At 38.5% G+C, this 16,154-nt stretch overlaps 2 non-coding genes across 2 annotated transcripts; one reads left to right on the top strand and one right to left on the bottom strand.

Moving 5' to 3' along the window:
• Positions 1 to 2,120: 2,120 nt before the first annotated feature.
• Positions 2,121 to 2,192, bottom strand: trnaa-ugc (transfer RNA alanine (anticodon UGC)). The gene has a single exon. It is a non-coding gene; the product is annotated as a tRNA-Ala (tRNA).
• A 3,259-nt stretch (positions 2,193 to 5,451) lies between these two features.
• Positions 5,452 to 5,524, top strand: trnaa-agc (transfer RNA alanine (anticodon AGC)). The gene has a single exon. It is a non-coding gene; the product is annotated as a tRNA-Ala (tRNA).
• Positions 5,525 to 16,154: the final 10,630 nt, after the last annotated feature.

The following is a 16,154-nucleotide window of genomic DNA, read 5'->3' on the forward strand; positions in this document are numbered from 1 at the left end:
CCACATCCATTAGGTTTCAGAAGGAAAAACTGACCATTGGAGAATGTAAAGATGAACTCATAGTGGCCATTGGACAGTTCACACTTCTGCTTGATGGTAAAGGCCAAAGGGCACACACTGTTTCTACTGCTGATGCTGACATAGACAAATCAAACTTACTCAGGGGATTAATTGAAGAGTTTGAAAGTAGATATGACTCCCTTAAGTCATGTGATCATTTCTTAGTATTTGATCCTTCAACATGGCCTCAGGAAATGCAAGATCTCCACAGTTTGGGAAACACAACAGTTTGCAACATTTTCAAGAAATATGAGGCCACCTTGCAACTTGACAAAGACACCACTGTGACAGAATGGATGTGCTTAAAGCAGGCAGGAAAACACCTGGGAGCCTCTTCTGTGTATGACTTGGTCCAAATAGTAAATACAAGTAACCCAGATGCTTACTCCAACAAGGTGGTTAAGCTGTCTCTTACACTGCCTTTTGGCAGTGCAGCTTGTAAGAGGGGATTCTCACATCTTAACAGAATAAAAACCAAGTACAGATCTCGTCTGTCACATGCTTGTCTCTCAGCCCTGATGCACATTCACCTGTCAAAGCAGACCACAGAGACGTTTAACCCAAAGCAAGCTGTTGACCTGTTGATGGAGACAGCTAATCAGAGGCTCAACCAAGGACAGGGACGTGCATCTGCAGCATCTTCATCACCATGCAGGAAGCTGAAGCAGAGGACAGTGGGGATGACACTGAAGGGGACAGTGGGGATGACACTGAAGGGGACAGTGGGGACGACGCTGAAGAGGACAGTGGGGACGACACTGAAGAGGACAGTGGGGAAGACTGCACTTATGAAGACTTCGCTGCATAAGGAGTGAGTACCAAACACCATTTCCTGGTACTCACCTGAGTAACTCACTGAAAAGGTTATGTGCACCCCTGTCTATAACTCTACCAGTCAGATTACCACAGGAGGTAATATCTTTTGGAGCTCTTTTAAAGACTCTTCCATAATAGTCTTCTATTACCATAAACATCTCCTGAAGAATTTCAGATTTTTTAAACTTTTTTCCGAGACAGACTAAGACTTATCTTTATTAATCCTTTTGGGATGACTAACCGCAAGGAAATTGAAATATTACGGAATAAAAGAAGAAAACTGGGTAAAACATGTAATGTTAATGTGAATATGGCTTCAAAACCTGTACATGCAACTGCTGTAGCTGGAAATCAAACCTAGGCAAAATGATTGCACTGCTATGGTATAAATCATAGTCGAAAAGTAACACACCTGTTGCCTTTCTTCTGCTTGCTGCTCTGTTGATAAACTTTTCAATTGGTTAGTAGTAGTTTCCAGACACGGGCAAAGTGCAAATCGCAGAGCACTCCCTGTGTCTGTGGATCCTCATGGAGGCAGCTTGATTGATTGATATGCTCCCTTATTTGTACCATAACAGAGATCTAATATTTTATCAAATCGGGTTGGACAAGTAACCTTTCTGGCTAATCTTGACAAATAAAGCAAGTAACCACACAATATAAACTACTGCGATGGCCGGGAATCGAACCCAGGTTAACTGCTTGGACGGTAGCTATGCTCACCACTATACCACCATCACTTGACAACGCAAAGTTCACTGAAAATCTTTTAATACATCTGGGTATTGAGACTCAAAATGGGCTCTAACACTGAGCTCCAGCCCCTAATGATTTTCAGATTCTTTTGACTTTTTGGTGAGATCACTGAATAAGAGAAGAAACCTGGGTGGAATATGTAATGTTAATGTTGTATATTGCTTCAAAACATGGTAGTGGCTGGAAATCAAACCATGGCAAAATGCTTGCACTACTATGGTATAAATCATAGTTAAAAAGTAACATCACTCAAGGAAAGCTACTGCGATTGCTGAGAAGCCAACACCGGTCAACTGCTCGGAAGGTAGCTATGCTCACCACTATCACTGGGCAATGTACTGCTCCCTGCAAATCTTGCAACACATCTGGACATAAAGATTGATTTTTGCATTAATCACCATGAACACAAGGAGATTGCCTTTTAATACTTTTTTCTTTCAGAATAAGAGCTTCTGCAGCTCTGTTATAGACTGGACAATAACACTTGTTGGAGATGCCGGGGATTGAACCCAGGGCCTCATACATGCAAAGCATGCGCTCTACCACTGAGCTACATTCCCTGAATATTTTCAGATTTGTTTTTACTTTTTTTCTGAGATCATTAAATAAGAGAAGAAACCTGGGTGAAATATGTAATATTTATTTTGTATATGGTTTTCAAAACATGGCGGTGGCTTGAAATCAAATCTGGGCAAAATGCTTACACCGCTATGGTATAAATCATAGTTGAAAAGTAACACATCTGTTGCCTTTCTGCTTGACAATACAACGCTCACTGCAAATCTTGTAACACATTTGGGCATCGAGTAATGCATTGGTGGAGACGGGTGGCTTCCAGTACCTATGAGATGAGGTGTCCTGACCAAACAAAACATGTGTCACCCTCCCTCATGGCTTCCCTAGCCTCATCAGGGGTCTTAACAGCAGAAAAGCATGCGCCTGTGGAAGCTTCAGGAAGTCCTCACAAAAGACTTTAATGCCGTCTAAATGTGGGGAGGACGGACGTTCCTACATTACTGTACCTGATTTCTTGGCCTAGAATAACTGAGTAAGGGCATTTATCCAAAGTCCCTACAGTTAATAAGTACTTCTGGTCATTAATCTCCAGGAGAACCTCGCTGGTCTGGTGTTCAGACTCATTACCATGAATAGACTTTAGAATCAGACTTCAAACAGGACTTTAGAAAGAAAGACAGACTACTTACTGCCTTTCACTCGATGGAAAATTGCTGATTACATGTTTTTACGTGGCTCGTTGGTCTAGCGGTATGATTCTCACTTAGGGTGCGAGAGGTCCCAGATTCAACTCCTGGGCGAGCACTAAAGTTAGGAGCTGTTACAACCCTAATTTGTCACATAAAATCCAGTTTTTTGTTAATTTAACACAGATTAGGAGCAAGCGAAATTGTAGTAGAGCATGTTGGCAAATTTTTCATGTCCTGCTTCAACTGCACGCAACAGAAAAAACGGGGAAAAAATATGAGGAACAAACGAGCAGGACATGACTCTCCTTGTTCGTTGGTCTAGGTTTATGATTCTCGCTTAGGGTACGATAGGTCCTGGATGAGAACACTTTGCATAGAAGTGGAAGCATGGATTGAATAATCTGGTTTATTTATTGAGTGTGATGGAAAAGAGAGTGTCATCGGCGTGGCAAATTCACTACTACTATCACTTTTTACTGACAAAATCATGTCTGTGTTTTGGTAAAAATATTTTGTATCAAATGTTTCCTGTTGTCAAATGTTATGGGAAAGCTGAATCGGGCAGTGGAGCCATGAAAAGACCCCATGCCAATCTACCTGACCATAGTCTTTCAAGTCAGTGACAAATCTAAGCTGCATTTCCTTTTTCAAGCTGCATTTCCTTTTTACCAATGTTCAATTTCCAATTTTGGCAAAAGTCCGTCGTCCAATAGATGGTGGAAACTAGGCTTATCTTCTGTCACTTCTGACCGAAAAATTCAAGTTCTAATGTTGGTAAAATGTTTTGCTTCTAAAATAGTCTTTCGTCCAATATAATCAGAAAGCTCAGTCTGGCAGTGGAGCCATAAAAACACCACATGCCAAACGAACTACTTAACAATTGCCTTTCGATTCACTGACTGATCACATTTACTTGATGGAAAATTGCTAATGAGTTATTTTTACGTGGCTCGTTGGTCTAAAGATATGATTCTCGCTTCGGGGAGAGAGGTCCTGGGTTCAACTCCCTGATGAGCCCTGAAGAAAGGTACTGTTTCAACCCTTATCTGTACTTTAAAATCCAATTTATTAAATTAACCCAGATTAGGAGCCAGTACAATTGTAGGTCCTGGATGAGACTACTTTGCATATAAGTAGAGGAATGGATTGAATAATCCGGTTTATTTATTGAATATGATGGAAAAGAGTGTCATACGCGAGGCAAATTCATCACAATACTACTATCACTTCTTAGTGGCAAAATGTAGTCGCTTTCCAGCCGCTGCATTTATCAATGTCCGATCATTCTTACGCTCTGATTGGTGTGATATGAACGTTTCATGATTATCACGTAAAGCCTGTTGTAAAAGGATTTCTGCGCTCATATATACCCTAACTCTTTTTTTTGTTTCATGTAATGTCTCGGCAAGAAGTATTATGCTTTTGGGTCGTCTGTCCATCTCTACATCAGAATCAGAAATTCTTGATTGATCCCTGAAGTTAAACTCTGGTTAAAACCTTCTCCTTCAAGCTGGATTTGAACCAGCAACCTAAGGATTTCACATTTATCCCTCTACAGTCCTCCGCTCTACCAAATGAGCTATTGAAGGGAGCTACCGCTGACACACTCACTTCCCATTCTTGTGATAATTAGAGCGCACTTTCAGTCTCAATGCCCAGATGTATTACAAGATTTGAAGTGAATATAGCATCGCCTAGTGATGGTGGTATGGTGGTGAGCATAGCTGCCTTCCAAGTAGTTGTCCTGGGTTCGATTCCCAGCCATTGCAGTAGCTTTCTTTCAGTTGTGTTACTTTTTTTACAAGAAGTCAGCAGAAAGGTTACTTGCCCAACCTGGTTTGATAAAATCTCTTTTAGTAGCATGATTATGGCCAAAATGATAACGACAAATACTTTGATCAATATGGAGAATACAATTATTTGTTGATTTTCTTCTCCAAAGTGCTGGAAAAGAAGGAATCACCAATTGTTGAACCTCAGGTTAACAAGGAACAATCTCAGCAAAGTCATTGATGGATGATTCTAGTTACTTCACCCAGTTCAGGCCAAATGCCACAGCTGTAAGACATCACATTGGTTAGCGTCCAGCTATGCTTCCAGAGAGTGGAGACTTAATCCAGCGCCTTAGACCACTCAGCCACACTACCTGCAAGTATCAGCTCTCCACATCGTGACAGACACAGGGACCGTAACTAACGGTATGCTTGTAAATGTTATTGGGAAAAAAACCTTTGCAAGGAAAAAGCCAATACTTTATTAAAAATGTTATCACACTTTGACATTTTTCTCTGGCATTGATTATTAGAAAATTGGTAATAGCATTAAGTGAGTACGTTTCGGTGTTTTTGAATATGGGCTGAGCGTTTACCATTTACCTGGTCTAAACTTGTGAACATCTTCTTTTGCATATTCACTGTAAAGAGCCATTACCGGTAATAGTTAAAGCAGATAAAAACCTGAAGAACACTCAAAAGCTTCAAGATAAAACTTACTTAAATTATAGATCAGGGTATTACTTTTATGAATTTTTTGTCATACTATACTATGACTTTTATGAATTTTTTTACACACTATACTATGACTTTTTTCAACATACTGTGATTTTTTTTGAAAAGGGGAATTAGCTCAAATGGTAGAGCGCTTGCTTAGCATGCGAGAGGTAGCGGGATCAATGCCCGCATTCTCCAGAGGACTTTAGTTTCTTCTTGTTTTACAACAAGTATTATAAATTTTGACTTTTTACAACATACTACACTACGACTTTTTAGGAATTTTTCAACATACTATACTATGACTTTTTATGACATTTTATGAATATTTTGTCATACTATACTATGACTTCTATGAATTTTCGATATATTATACTATGACTTTTTATGAATATTTTGACATCCTATACTATGAATTTTTTTTACATACTATACTATGACTTTTTCTGAATTTTTCTGAATTTTTGACATAATATACTATGACTTTTTATGATTTTCTTTTTACGAATTTTCGACATACTATAACTTTTTATGAATTTTTATGAATTTTTGACATACTATACTATGACTCTTTTTGAAAAGGGGAATTAGCTCAAATGGTAGAGCGCTTGCTTAGCATGCGAGAGGTAGCGGGATCAATGCCTGCATTCTCCAGAGGACTTTAGATTCTTCTTGTTTTACAACAAGAACTATAAATCTGGACTTTACGACTCTACGACTTTTTAGGAATATTTCGACATACTATACAATGACTTTTTATGACTTTCTATGAATTTTTTGACAACTATACTATACATTTAAAAAAAATATTTTGACATACTACAGTATGACATTTTATGTTTTTTTCGACATACTAAACAATGACTTTATGAATATTTCAACATACTATGACTTTTTACAACTTTTTAAGAATTCTTTGACATAGTATGACTTTTTATGAATTTTTGACAAAGTATACTATGACTTTTATGATTTTTTGACATATTATACTATGACTTTTTATGACCTTTCATGAATTTTTGTCATACTATACTATGACTTTTATGAATTTTATGACATACCATACTAAGAATTTTTTTGACATGCTATACCATGACTTTTCAAGAATTTTCAACATACTATACCATGACTTTTTTCGAGAAGGGGAATTAGCTCAAATGGTAGAGCGCTTGCTTAGCATGCGAGAGGTAGCGGGATCAACGCCCGCATTCTCCACAGGACCTTGGATTCTTCTTGTTTTACAACAAGAACTATAAATCTGGACTTGTTACGACATACTACACTACGACTTTTTAGGAATATTTTGACATACTACAGTATGACTTTTTTATGTTTTTTCGACATACTAAACAATGATGTTTATGAATATTTTGACATACTATGACTTGTTACGACTTTATAATTTTTTTTTGACATACTATGACTGTTTATGACTTTTTTATGATTTTTTTTTACATAAATCAAGAACTTTATTTGCCATTTTTTTTTTCTCACATAGGAACTCTTGTGCGGTTATTGCACAGAAAGTCAAGTCAAGTTTAAAAAGACACAAAGCATTTACATTATAAATGAATAACATTGCACAAAACCATTAAAAAGTACAAATAAAAGTAAATAAAATTGCATTCCTAAACTTGCCAAAAATATAATTGCATATTGCCATTTGCCTCTTATAAAATATTAAAATGCACAATTATTATTAAATAAATAAAGAAGATGCACAGGTATATTGCACATATGTGTTATATTACACAGACCCTAAGAAGAATAGTTCATTTAGTTTTGGCCAAAAGTCTCACTGCGGCTCGAAAGAAGCTCTTGTAGAAGCGTGTTCTCTTTGTGATGATGCTGTCCGTACGCTTGTGCCTGAGATTATATTTACAATTTTTGTGTACGAGCAGGGGGTGAGCTGGATGTGATGTGTCCCTAATAATTCTCTCTGCTCTTTTCTGGCAGCGCTTTGTGTAGATTGTGTCCATGGAGGGGAGTTCTGTTCTAATAATCCTCTCTGCAGTCTTTACGACTCTTTTCAGAGCCTTCCTCTCTGTCTGGGTGGTGTTTCCGTACCAAACAGTGATGCCTGCGGTGAGGATGCTCTTTATCAGTCCTTTGTAGACGAGGGTGAGAGGGCGACAGTGCAGACCAGCTTTTCTAAGCAGCCTGATGAAGTACACTCTCTGCTGGGCTTTCTTCACTGTGGCAACAGTTTTCGCAGTCCAGTTCAGATCCGATGTTGCCTGTAGTCCCAGGAATTTGTAGCTGTCAGCCCTCTCCACCTCAGTCCCCTTGACGATAAGGGGCTGCAAGGGAGGTGGGGTTCTCCTGAAATCCATAATTACTTCTCTTGTCTTATCTGCGTTAAGGCATAAGTTGTTCAACTCACAAAAGACACAAATGTTTACCACACTCCTGTAACCCGACTCATCCCCCCCTTAATGAGACCCAGGATAGTAGTATCATCTGCATACTTAGGAATGATGGTGTTATCCTGGGTGGGAACACAGTCGTATGTATACAGGTTGAATAGTGTAGAACTAAGGCAACAGCCTTGTGGTGACCCTGTGCTGGCGATGAGCTCGCGGACACCCTCTTTCCCATCCTCACCACCTGTGGTCTTTCAATCAGGAAATCCAGGATCCAGTTACAGGTGGGAGTCGGAACGCCGAGGTCTGTCAGCTTCTCAATCAGCCTACCCGGGTGGATGGTGTTAAAAGCCAAACTGTAATCTAGAAACAGCATTCTGACATATGTTCCTCTGCTGTCCAAAAGTATACTATGACTTATTAATTTTTCGACATACTATACTATGACTTTTTATTCATTTTTCATCATACTATACTATGACTTTTAAGAATATTTCTACATACTATACTATGACTTTTTATTCATTTTTCATCATACTATACTATGACTTTTTATGAATTCTTCAACATACTATACTATGACTTTTTATGACATTTTATGAATATTTTGTCATACTGTAATATGACTTTTACGAATTTTCGACATATTATACTGTGACTATTTTTGAATTTTTCGACATACTATACTATGACTTTTATGATTTTTTTGACATACTATTAGGGATGAGCGAGTACAGCATTATCTGTATCTGTATCGGTTTACCACATGAATTATCTGTATCCGTATACGTACTCGGACTGGGCGGGGCCTAACCCGGAAGTGGTCGGGTTGTCTTGAAATGGGCGTGGCTTTAACCGGTATGTTATTTAAGCATTCAATTGATGTGCGTTGATCAGAAATTGTTATATTTATTGCTGATTAGAAAACTATTTCCGTGACAGCATCAGCATTGAGCTTCAGATCAGTGGTGTTGTCATGGTAACAAACAAACTATATAGGCCTACAGTAGATAACAAGTTTTGCAACAATAAATACAACAATGTGGTTGCAATTATTAAGTAAATTGTAATGAACAAGAGTTTTCATACTCTTTTTTTTAACTCTTAATCATTTTTTACTTTCACAGGTTTTTTGAGTGTGTGTGTCTATGAGTGAGTAAGAGATACAGAGAGAGAGAAACAGAGGGGGTTGGAATGTGTTTGTGTGTGTATCTTAATTTGTAATATTATTTATTTATACCGCAACTGCCTTTTATTTTTTTTATAAAACACAGCAAGAAAGTTTCAGACACTCAAAAAAACTGGTTAGAGCCAGCAGGCCGTATGAAAAAAAACAATAAAAAAAAAACTCAGACGCTAGAGATGCAACGCGAGTCCCATTCTACCAAGCACTATGTCTGAACAATCCCCACGGTTACCAGAAGTCTCCTGGTTGCTAGGTACTAGTCTGAACCGAAGTATAAAACAAACCTGAAGCTGAAGAAACCCTGAATGTTAACGGAAAAGCCCGCGGACCTGAGAAGAGAGACGTTCACTTCTCCGTGTCCTGAGCGTGTGTGAGCAGGGCCGGTGGGACACAACAACAGGAGGAATCTTTGGAGGGCCGCTGGGACTAGCCTATCACAGAATAGTGTAGGGGAGGGATGCTGGGACTAGCCTATCACAGAATAGTGTAGGGGCGGGACGCTGGGACTAGCCTATCACAGAATAGTGTAGGGGAGGGATGCTGGGACTAGCCTATCACAGAATAGTGTAGGGGAGGGATGCTGGGACTAGCCTATCACAGAATAGTGTAGGGGAAAGACGCTGGGACTAGCCTATCACAGAATAGTGTAGGGGAGAGGCGCTGTGACTAGCAGTTTGACTAGCCAATCACAGAACGGAGACACAGTCAGTGGAGACTTATTCAATCCAAGTACGGATATTGACTCGTATTACTCGTATGATACTTGTACTCGGCAAAAGTGCTTTATCCGTACCGGATACTCGTTTCAGCCGAGTATTCGGCTCATCCCTACCCAACAAGTAGCACTTACTGAATTCAACAGTCAAGTCAATACTAAAGTTAGGGTAATAGTAATAACATTTTAGCATTGTTAAACCAGTAACCAGGAAGAATATCCTTTTAAACATTTCTTCATGGAGGAAATCCTGGACTTCAGAGGTCAGCAAAACTACCCCAACAAGTAGCACTTACTGCATACACAACTCAAGTCAGTGCTTGTGTTTGGGTAGTTCTGTTGCCAGATGAATGCATTTTACTAGTGTTGGGAAGAATTGTGAATTAGCCTGTCTCTGCATTTATTCAGAGATATGTCTGATGATGAACTCACTACCAAGACAACCCCAAAGAGAAGCACTTATGAACACAATAATCATCAGTGTCTCCATTTGAGATGATCTGAATGTGATTACAATGACATCCATCTTCAGTTAGTCTGTAGCATTGTCATGTTCAACTGCCCCAACAAGTAGCACTTACTGAATTCAACAGTCAAGTCAATGCTAAAGTTAGGGTAATAGGAATGACTTAGAAAACATTTCAGCATTGTTAAACCAGTAACCAAGGAGAATATCCCTTTTAAACATTTCTACATGGAGGAAATCCTGGACTTCAGAGGTCAGCAAAACTACCCCATCAAGTAGCACTTACTGCATACACAACTCAAGTCAGTGCTTGTGTTTGGGTAGTTTTGCTGTCACATGATTTCATGTTACTAGTGTTGGGAAGAATTGTGAAACAGACTGTCTCTGCATTTGTTCCGTGATATGTCTGATGATGAACTCACAACCAAGACAACCCCAAAGAGTAGCACTTATGAACACAACAATCATCAGTGTCTCCATTTGAGATGATCTGAATGTGATTACAATGACATCCATCTTCAGTTAGTCTGTAGCATTGTCATGTTCAACTACCCCAACAAGTAGCACTTACTGAATTCAACAGTCAAGTCAATGCTAAAGTTAGAGTAATAGGAATGACTTAGAAAAAATGTTAGCATTGTTTAACCAGTAACCAGGGAGAATATCCCTTTTAAACATTTCTTTATGGAGGAAATCCTGGACTTTAGAGGTCAGCAAAACTACCCCAACAAGTAGCACTTACTGCATACATAACTTAAGTCAGTGCTTATTGTTTGGGTAGTTCTGGTGCCAGATTAATGCATTTTACTAGTGTTGGGAAGAATTGTGAATTAGCCTGTCTCTGCATTTGTTCAGAGATATGTCTGATGATGAACTCACTACCAAGACAACCCCAAAGAGAAGCACTTATGAACACAATAATCAACAGTGTCTCCATTTGAGGTGATCTGAATGTGATTGCAATGACATCCATCTTCATTTACAGTCTGTAGCATTGTCATGTTCAACTGCCCCAACAAGTAGCACTTACTGAATTCAACAGTCAAGTCAGTGCTAAAGTTAGGGTAATAGGAATGACTTAGAAAACATTTCAGCATAGTTCAACCAGTAACCAATGAGAATATCCCTTTTAAACATTTATTTATGGAGGAAATCCTGGACTTTAGAGGTCAGCAAAACTACCCCAACAAGTAGCACTTACTGCATACATAACTCAAGTCAGTACTTGTGTTTGGGTAGTTCTGCTGCCAGATGAATGCATTTTACTAGTGTTGGGAAGAATTGTGAAATAGCCTGTCTCTGCATTTGTTCAGAGATATGTCTGATGATAAACTCACTACCAAGACAACCCCAAAGAGAAGCACTTATGAACACAATAATCATCAGTCTCCATTTGAGGTGATCTGAATGTTATTACAATGACATCCATCTTCAATTAGTAATTGCCATTGTCATGTTCAACTGCCCCAACAAGTAGCACTTACTGAATTCAACAGTCAAGTCAATGCTAAAGTTAGAGTAATAAGAATGACTTACCAAAACAATCATTTACCCAGAGACACAATCTAGAATGAATTATAACACATTTTAGCATTGTCCAACTAGTAATACAACGTAAAATAGCTGTTACTGTTAAGTCTTTAGATAAAATACTGGGAATCAGTTGTCAGAAAAACAACCCCATAGATTAGCAATAACTAAAATCAATCCAATGCCATTGCTTGAGTTAGACCAACATCAAAGTCTTAAAGTAAGCAACCTTCTTTGCTCATGATCTTCTCCATAGTGCCGATGTTTCTTCTGGCATCTTCTGTGTTGTGGAAGTGGTTCCTTACACAGATGTGCCATCTTAAATACTGAATGCAGCCATTTTCACTCAACCCCACCTTCTTTTTGATCAAGTTTCAGTGGTCTTGTCTATTGTAAGTAAGGAATGGCTTCATGAATAGACAACCATCATCTCAATGTATGCCATTAACAGTCTATGAGTGGTCAATTAGAGTCCAATAACTTTCTTTGGGGCAACTCCTTTTTCCTCCAGATAGAGCTCATTCAGCATTAGAAAGTACCAGTTAGTGCTAAATATCTATTCCACAACTCCCATTCTTTTATTTATTTAGCCAGCGGTGGAACACAGCTGAAATGTACTTGCTCTGCATTTGTTAGTGTCTGATGATGAACTCACAACCAAGACAACCCCAAAGAGAAGCACTTATGAACCCATTAATCATCAGTGTCTCCATTTGAGATGATCTGAATGTGATAACAATGACATCCATCTTCATTTACAGTCTGTAGCATTGTCATGTTCAACTGCCCCAACAAGTAGAACTTACTGAATTCAACAGTCAAGTCAATACTAAAGTTAGGGTAATAGTAATAACATTTTAGCATTGTTCAACCAGTAACCAGGAAGAATATCCTTTTACAACTTTCTTCTTGGAGGAAATCCTGGACTTCAGAGGTCAGCAAAACTACCCCAACAAGTAGCACTTATTGCATACATGACTCAAGTCAGTGCTTGTGTTTGGGTAGTTTTGCTGGTTTTAATTTTACTAATGTTGGGAAGAATTGTGAAATAGACTGTCTCTGCATTTGTTCGGTGATATGTCTGATGATGAACTCACAACCAAGACAACCCCAAAGAGTAGCACTTATGAACACGACAATCATCAGTGTCTCCATTTGAGGTGATCTGAATGTGATTACAATGACATCCATCTTCAGTTAGTCTGTAGCATTGTCATGTTCAACTACCCCAACAAGTAGCACTTACTGAATTCAACAGTCAAGTCAATGCTAAAGTTAGAGTAATAGGAATGACTTAGAAAAAAATGTCAGCATTGTTTAACCAGTAACCAAGGAGAATATCCCTTTTAAACATTTCTTTATGGAGGAAATCCTGGACTTTAGAGGTCAGCAAAACTACCCCAACAAGTAGCACTTACTGCATACATAACTCAAGTCAGTGCTTGTGTTTGGGTAGCTCTGCTGCCAGATGAATGCATGTTACGAGTGTTGGGAAATATTGTGAAATAGCCTGTCTCTGCATTTGTTCAGATATATGACAGATGATGAACTCACTACCAAGACAACCCCAAAGAGAAGCACTTGTGAACACAATAATCATCAGTGTCTCCATTTGAGGTGATCTGAATGTGATTACAATGACATCCATCTTCAGTTAGTCTGTAGCATTGTCATGTTCAACTGCCCCAACAAGTAGCACTTACTGAATTCAAACAGTCAAGTCAATGCTAAAGTTAGGGTAATAGGAATGACTTACCAAAACAATCATTTACCCAAGACACAATCTAGAATGAATTATAACACATTTTAGCATTGTCCAACTAGTAATACAACGTAAATAGCTGTTACTGTTAAGTCTTTAGATAAAATACTGGGAATCAGTTGTCAGAAAAACAACCCATATATTAGCACTAACTAAAATCAATCCAATGCCAATGCTTGAGTTAGACCAACGTCAAAGTCTTACAGTAAGCAACCTGCTTTGCTCATGATCTTCTCCAAAGTCCCGATGTTTCTTCTGGCATCTTCTGTGTTGTGGAAGTGGTTCCTTAAACAGATTTGCCATCTTAATTACTGAATGCAGCCATTTCTACTCAACTACACCTTCTTTTTGATCAACTTTTAGTGGTCTTGATTATTGTAAGTAATGAATGGCTTCATGAATAGACAACCATCATCTCAATGTATGCCATTAACAGTCTATGAGTGGTCAATTAGAGTCCAATAACTTTCTTTGGTGCAACTCTTTTTTCCTCCAGACAGAGCTCATTCAGTAATAGAAAGTACCAGTTAGTGCTGAATATCTATTCCAAAACTCCCACTCTTTTATTTATTTACCAGCGGTGGACAACTGCTGAAATGTACTTGCTCTGCATGTGTTAGTGTCTGATGATGAACTCACAACCAAGACAACCCCAAAGAGAAGCACTTATGAACCCAATAATCATCAGTGTCTCCATTTGAGATGATCTGAATGTGATTACAATGACATCAATCTTCAGTTAGTCTGTAGCATTGTCATGTTCAACTGCCCCAACAAGTAGCACTTACTGAATTCAACAGTCAAGTCAATGCTAAAGTTAGGGTAATAGGAATGACTTAGAAAACATTTCAGCATTGTTAACCAGTAACCAAGGAGAATATCCCTTTTAAACATTTATACATGGAGGAAATCCTGGACTTCAGAGGTCAGCAAAACTACCCCATCAAGTAGCACTTACTGCATACACAACTCAAGTCAGTGCTTGTGTTTGGGTAGTTTTGCTGTCACATGATTGCATGTTACTAGTGTTGGGAAGAATTGTGAAATAGACTGTCTCTGCATTTGTTCAGAGATATGTCTGATGATGAACTCACAACCAAGACAACCCCAAAGAGAAGCACTTATGAACACAACAATCATCAGTGTCTCCATTTGAGATGATCTGAATGTGATTACAATGACATCCATCTTCAGTTAGTCTGTAGCATTGTCATGTTCAACTGCCCCAACAAGTAGCACTTACTGAATTCAACAGTCAAGTCAATGCTAAAGTTAGAGTAATAGGAATGACTTAGAAAAAATTTGCATTGTTTAACCAGTAACCAGGGAGAATATCCCTTTTAAACATTTCTTTATGGAGGAAATCCTGGACTTTAGAGGTCAGCAAAACTACCCCAACAAGTAGCACTTACTGCATACATACTTAAGTCAGTGCTTATTGTTTGGGTAGTTCTGGTGCCAGATTAATGCATTTTACTAGTGTTGGGAAGAATTGTGAATTAGCCTGTCTCTGCATTTGTTCAGAGATATGTCTGATGATGAACTCACAACCAAGACAACCCCAAAGAGAAGCACTTATGAACCAATAATCATCAGTGTCTCCATTTGAGGTGATCTGAATGTGATTACAATGACATCCATCTTCATTTACAGTCTGTAGCATTGTCATGTTCAACTGCCCCAACAAGTAGCACTTACTGAATTCAACAGTCAAGTCAATGCTAAAGTTAGGGTAATAGGAATGACTTAGAAAACATTTCAGCATTGTTCAACCAGTAACCAGGAGAATATCCCTTTAAACATTCTTTATGGAGGAAATCCTGGACTTTAGAGGTCAGCAAAACTACCCCAACAAGTAGCACTTACTGCATACATAACTCAAGTCAGTGCTTGTGTTTGGGTAGTTCTGCTGCCAGTTTAATGCATTTTACTAGTGTTGGGAAGAATTGTGAAATAGCCTGTCTCTGCATTTGTTCAGAGATATGTCTGATGATGAACTCACTTCCAAGACAACCCCAAAGAGAAGCACTTATGAACACAATAATCATCAGTGTCTCCATTTGAGGTGATCTGAATGTGATTACAATGACATCCATCTTCAATTAGTCTGTAGCATTGTCATGTTCAACTGCCCCAACAAGTAGCACTTACTGAATTCAACAGTCAAGTCAGTGCTAAAGTTAGGGTAATAGGAATGACTTAGAAAACATTTCAGCATAGTTCAACCAGTAACCAATGAGAATATCCCTTTTAAACATTTCTTTATGGAGGAAATCCTGGACTTTAGAGGTCAGCAAAACTACCCCAACAAGTAGCACTTACTGCATACATAACTCAAGTCAGTACTTGTGTTTGGGTAGTTCTGCTGCCAGATGAATGCATTTTACTAGTGTTGGGAAGATTGTGAAATAGCCTGTCTCTGCATTTGTTCAGAGATATGTCTGATGATAAACTCACTACCAAGACAACCCCAAAGAGAAGCACTTATGAACACAATAATCATCAGTCTCCATTTGAGGTGATCTGAATGTGATTACAATGACATCCATCTTCAATTAGTAATTGCCATTGTCATGTTCAACTGCCCCAACAAGTAGCACTTACTGAATTCAACAGTCAAGTCAATGCTAAAGTTAGAGTAATAAGAATGACTTACCAAAACAATCATTTACCCAGAGACACAATCTAGAATGAATTATAACACATTTTAGCATTGTCCAACTAGTAATACAACGTAAAATAGCTGTTACTGTTAAGTCTTTAGATAAAATACTGGGAATCAGTTGTCAGAAAAACAACCCCATAG

The sequence above is a fragment of the Etheostoma spectabile genome, unplaced genomic scaffold (assembly GCF_008692095.1).
Source record: "Etheostoma spectabile isolate EspeVRDwgs_2016 unplaced genomic scaffold, UIUC_Espe_1.0 scaffold00018780, whole genome shotgun sequence".
NCBI lineage: Eukaryota > Metazoa > Chordata > Actinopteri > Perciformes > Percidae > Etheostoma > Etheostoma spectabile.